Source organism: Salvia splendens, chromosome 17 (genome assembly GCF_004379255.2).
Source record: "Salvia splendens isolate huo1 chromosome 17, SspV2, whole genome shotgun sequence".
Taxonomy (NCBI): Eukaryota; Viridiplantae; Streptophyta; class Magnoliopsida; order Lamiales; family Lamiaceae; genus Salvia; species Salvia splendens.
The window spans coordinates 7,115,181-7,121,289 of record NC_056048.1 but is presented as its reverse complement, the minus strand read 5'-3'; positions in this window follow the sequence as shown (position 1 = coordinate 7,121,289).

Genomic DNA, 6,109 nt, shown 5'->3' with positions numbered 1-6,109 from the left:
CGAAGCAGGAGCCTGAGATGGTGGAGGCGAAGGATACTGCTGACATGGAAGCCGGAGCCAGGATAGAAGTAGAAGAAGTAAGGAAAGAGGTTGGATGGATGAGGTCAGAGATGAAAATGGTTTTTGAGGGGATTGTGGCCCTACGGGGTAAAGGAAGGGACAGTGCTGAGGATGCAGAAGTCAGAAAGTTAGTTGAGGAAGTGAGAAACGAAGTAGAGAATGTGAGGAAGGAGGTAATCGGTGTACGAAAAGAAGTGACGGAGATACGGAGGGAAATGGGGAGAAGTAGAGAGGAGGCCGTAGCCCTGAAGGGGCGTATCACCGACCTAGTGGCAGAATCGTCAAGGCTTTCCGACAAGATGGCGGAGGCCGTCGCACTGATGATGAAGATGACGAAGTGGCTTCAAGCGAAGTTCCCCGAGACACCGAAGGGACTTCCTGAACCTAGCGGCGGTTCCAAGACACCGGGTCAAGGGAGTCTAGCTGTGCAGAAGCCGCCACAAGCCCAGAGGCCTCAGACCACCCCGTCTTCCTCCAGGCCCGTGCTTTTGAAGAAAACCGTGCCCCGACCCACAGAAGATCATAAGGAGACGCCGGAGTCACCGGCAAGAAAGAAAGTTAAAGTGACCCAACAGACAGTGCCACCCAAGTCTGGCTCCCGCGGGGGCAAGAACCCGAATTGAATTTCCCCCAGAACCAAGTAACTTTTACTTTTCTGTCTTTTACTTTTCGTTTTTCTTTCGCTTGTGTTTTTATGTGCCAGCATGCATCGTTCTGTATATATGTGTTATACCTTCCTACACTTAGCCCAATTTTTGGTCTAAGTGTGAGAATGGGTTGTTTTGTTTTGGTTTTGTATGTTGCGCTTTCTCCCACTTAGCCCGATGTTCGGTCTAAGTGTGAGAAGTTTGTTTTGTTTTTGTGCTTTGTTTGCGTTTGTGTCTGTTGTCTGCTGTTCTTACTTCCTTTTCCTCCCTTCACTAGGATAGCTTGGGGACAAGTTTGAGGGAAGTGGGAGGGGGGGAGTAAGTATGGTGTTTGTGTTCTTCTTGTTTTAAGAGTCTTTAGGATGTGTGTTTCGCATGAGCTAGTGAGATAATAAGACAGGTTTCCCTTAGTGAGAGCGATTGAAGAGAGAATGCATGTCAACTTTGACACCTTCTTCCTTAATAAACCAAAGGCGGTCTGAATGAAGTTGGGACGATGGAAAAAGCCTTAGATAACCCAGCTGTGCAGCCCTACTATAAGAGCGAGTTATAAGCCTAAACACTTTTTTGTGCTAACATGTAAATTGGGCTGCCACTTGATGCTTAGGGAGTAGAGTATGAAGGAGAAAAAAATTGGTTTCGGAGGTATAAGCTGGACGAAGTCCAGGAAAAGGTGGAATAAGCTGGACGAAGTCCAGGGGAGGAGTAAAAAAAAAAATTTGGAGGTATAAGCTGGACGAAGTCCAGGGGAAAAGGGGATATAATACAGGAAAAAATAAAAAAATAAATAAATATAATATTAGTATCCTCAAGGGCAGGAAGCAATTTCAACCTGACCCAGGAAAATCAATGGGAAAAAAAGAGAAGTAAGAAGGGTAAAACTCTCATAACCCAACGCATCAGTGGCATAACTTTAACTGGGGAGCGTTTTGATCCTAACATACCTGGTGAGGAATGAGTGATCGAGCGAACCTAACAGCTGGGGTGTCAATAGGTTATCTTGACGAACTGACGGACCGTTTAGGTAGAAGAGGGAAGGGGGAAGATTTGAAGACTGTAGACGATCGGATTGAACTTAAGCTTGTGGGGACGGTTGCCTAAAAGTCGAACCTAGTTCTTGCTTGTTTGTGTTTTGATTCTTTGTGTTGCTTTCTTTTATAAGTCTTTTTTTTTATTTTGCCAGTTGTCTAGGTCCAGGAGTCCGTTTTTGTTTTTGTTTGTAGAGTCGTTCTTGGGGACCGTGCATTGAAATTCACCTTATTTCTTTCTCTTGTCTTTCATACTTGAGGACAAGCATGGTTTAAGTGTGAGCAGTTTGATAAGGCTAATTTCATGCATCGGTCTAGGGGTTTTATTTCGTGAAATTACTGGGTCTAACGCATGTTTTAAGCCAGGTGTGTGAAGGTTTTCGCTAGATCCAGGAAAAGAAGAGGACGCTTGCATAGTCCTGGGAAACTGGCGAAAGAGCGGACATTATGAAAGAAATTGCTTGACGGAGGAAGCCTCGGAGTTGAAGGGTAGAATATGGATTTCTACGAAGACTCTAGAAGGCTATGTCCGCATCTATAAAAGGATGAAGCATGCAAGCTGGAGGGACCTTCTCGGTGGAGGCCTCACGAACAGCCTGTTGCTCAGTTCACTTTTCACATACTTGGTTCTAATTCGCGGAGGATCTCGGGTTCGCGCTGGGGTTCACATTTAGCTTTCCGATAGTGTTTGTGGGTTGTAACACCGTCCTTCTTTGGGGCGAAGAAACAATTTATTTCTGTTTTTTTTTGTTTCTGCTGAATTCGCCGAGCTTCGCTGTTCGAAGCTCGGTCCTCTTTTGTTTCTGGATATTTCTCTACTTTTATGCAAGTGTCGTTTTCGCTTACGTCGATCGTGATGATTTCTGTCGATTGATTGTGTTTACTTAAATTCTGGAGTTGGATTGTTGGAGTTGGTTGTTTTCGTGGTTATTTTCTGGATTATTGCAGGTTAATGGTGAGATCTGGAAGAATGGAGTTTGTTTGTGGATGAATCGGGGTTTTGTTTTGCTGATGTTGTGGAGTTGTTTGTGATTGTTGGAATTTGGAGTTGATCGGAGCAGATCTGTGAGAATCGGAGTTATGGAGTTGATTTTGTTGGTTGTGGAGTTCGGATGGCTTGGATCCGGAGTGGATTAAGCGTCTGCAGTGATTCTGAGCAGGAGTGTTTTAATTTTATGCCTAGCTTACGTGTTTTCATTTCATTTCGCCTAGTTTATGTAGATCTGATGTATTTCCGATTCATAGCAAGTTTCCGGCGTCCAATTCTTTATATTCTGTTTGAATCTAGGAGTGTGCTCTGTTTTCTTCATCTGCGAGTTTAGTTTAGTTGCGAAGGTGCACGTCGTAGTTAGTTGGAGCATGGGTTGGTTATCTGCAGCTTTTTACCGTACTTGCTATTTCTGGAAATATGGTCCCCACTGTTAGTTGCTTACTGTTTAGCTAGATTAGGTAGTCATTTACTTAGTCTAGGGAGTAATTGTGTCTTTCGGTATTGATGTCTGATTCCAGTAAGTTTTCTGTCTCCTAGGTCTAGCGTTTACATTTCTTGCCTAGATCTAGTGGTAGTTTAAATCTCAACCCCTTTGTGTGGCAGCAGCCGTTTGTTTCCATAGTCTCTTAGCACTACTTTGCGAATCCATCTCTGTGGGATCGACCCCACTTCCCTATACTAATTCATAGTATTCGGGTTGAGGGATTTATTTTTGAAGGGGAGTCGAGTGTGTCCAACGACAAAAACACTGTAGTTCTCTAGAGTTCCTGGACCCAGTGATCCAGTGGATTTAAGGAGCGTTGTGTCTGGACCGAGCTTTGCATTAATTCTCATATGTGCACACTCGCTTACTCCTGAGTCTAGTCATTCGACGTTAGAGTCGAGTGAGACCCACTTCAAATGGCGCCGTTGTCGGGGATGGATGGCGTGCTTAGTGTTAGTGTTCAGAGTCTGTGGTGTAAATAGTTTTGATTTGTTTTCTTTCTCTTTTGTTTGCAGTTTATGAGCAGAGGCTCAAGATCTACCTACTGGAGCAACTCATCTGGGTGGAAAACGGCCAGTTTGATTGGCGGGTTAAGGATACAGTCTCTACTGTGACCACCAGATCAGGGTTCACCACGGGAGGTCCGTTTCCGAGTGAATTTACTAGCGACGAATCTTGGACGTCATCAGGACGCGAAGATCCAGAATCACCACCCGAATCAGAAACAGAGTCAGAAACAGGGGAAGCAGAGGAAGTAGTCATGGCGCAGGTGGTAGACCCGGATCCAGAAATCGGCTCTCTCACTGCCCATTTAGATGGAGAACCAGCTCAAGCTATAGTGATGAATCCACGCCAGAGGACTATCGAGATCAAGACAAACGTACTCGGCATCTTGCCGACGTTCTCTGGGCGTAGAAATGAGTGTCCGTATGAGTTCTTAAATGAATTCAGTAAGTTATGTGGTATTCAGAAGAGGCCGAATGATGCAACAGAGGAGGATTATCGCCTACGAGCGATTTCGTTTACCTTGAAGGGTGAAGCTAATACGGGGCTATTGAGGTTGCCTCCGGATTCTATCCGCACGTGGAGGGACTTCAAGTTAGAATTCTTAGATTATTTCTTCCCATCCAACAAGACGAATGCACTTAAGAAAGAAATACTAGAGTGTAAGCAAGATTACGATGAATCGTTGAGTCAGTATTGGTCGAGATTTAAGGGGTTGTTGGATGCATGCCCGAATCACCGAATGATAGAGGCAGAGACCTACTCTCTGTTTTACGAAGGAGCCACTCCCGAGTCAAAGGACTTAATGAACTCCTCGAGTGGGGGAAATTTCACAAGAAAAATGGGAAGTGAGGCAAGAGAGATCCTAGGGAAGTTGATTGACGCTAAGAAGGCGTACGATAACCCTAGGAATGCAGTGAGAAGAGGATCGGTGCATGCTGTGAGAGAACAAGAAGATGACAAAGTCGAAGCAAGGATTGATAGGCTCGAGAAGGCTCTTTTGAACGCGATTGAAAAGGCGATTCCACTGGCTTCACAAGGGAAGGAGAAATCTCCTGGTCCAGGAGATAATCAAATTCAACAATATTACGGGACCCAGGAAGGAGATTATCAGGCCCAGGTCAATGCAATGGGAAGTTGGAATCCCGATGGGAGCTGGAATCCAGGGAGACAGAGAGATGCGCCCTGGAGAAACCATCCAAATTTCAGATGGACTGACAATGAACAGAATCAGCCGGCACCGCAACAAAGTCAGCAGTTTGCACCTCAGCCCGAAAGACAAGGTAATTGGTTAGGAAGGAATCAAGAGGGGCAGGGCAACTGGATTAATCGGAACCAAGGAGACCACTCGAGCTGGGGAAACAGGAATCAGAGCAGTCAATTATGTACCCCCACACCAAAGGAATTTTCAGAACAATTACTAGGGCCAAGGAAATCAATACAATAACTCTTCAGGCGGTCAAGGAAACGCTCGTCAGAATCAAGCAAGTGGACCGACTCAAAGTATCGGCCCAGGACCCAGTCAGCCACCGAAACCACCAAAAAGTATCGATGATATGGTGCACGACCTCGTCAGTTCTCAGCAACATATGCAAAACAACCTGCAATCGAACAATGACGTAGTGCACAAGCTTCAAGATGCTCAACAGGAGCAGAAAGCAGCCATGGATATGCTGGCTAAGAAATTGTCCCAGATAGCTACTTCTTTGTGTGATATGAGGGGAAATGAAGGGAAGATTCCCGCCTCCGTAAGGCCACCGGACAGAGCTAATATAAGTCAGATTACCTTGAGATCCGGGAAGGGATATGATGGGCCAGTGGTAAGAACAAAGGAGGTGACAGATCCCAAGGAAGACAGGGAAGAAGAGGATACAATTCCTAGGCCAAGACACTTGGAGGGAGGAAGTCCCTTGGTCAAGGATGACCTTAAGACAGGAGATTTAGAGAAACCTTTGCCTAGATCAACTGAACCATTCTTCCTCGATCCAGAGCCGGAGTTGGAAGATGAGGCAGTGGGAAAAGAAACTGTAGAGTTATCAGCTGAAAGTTCTACCGGAGCAGGGAAGCGACTGAAACCTTTTCCGAGTCGGGGGGAAGCCAAGAAACAGAAGGAAGAACCGGTAGACTTCATGGACATTTTTGGGAAGTTGGAAATCAATCTGCCATTCTTACAGGCCCTGAAGATGCCAGTCTTTAGCAAGTTCATCAAGGAATTTATAGCTGGGAAGGCTAGGCCCAGTGGGAAAATTCTAATAGGCGAGAACGTCTCCGCAGTGATTCAGAAGAGGAAGATGCCTTCAAAATGCAATGACCCAGGTATGTTCACCTTGCCCATCTCTATTGGTGATGTGAGAATCGAGCACGCTATGTGTGATTTGGGTGCGTCGATAAATGT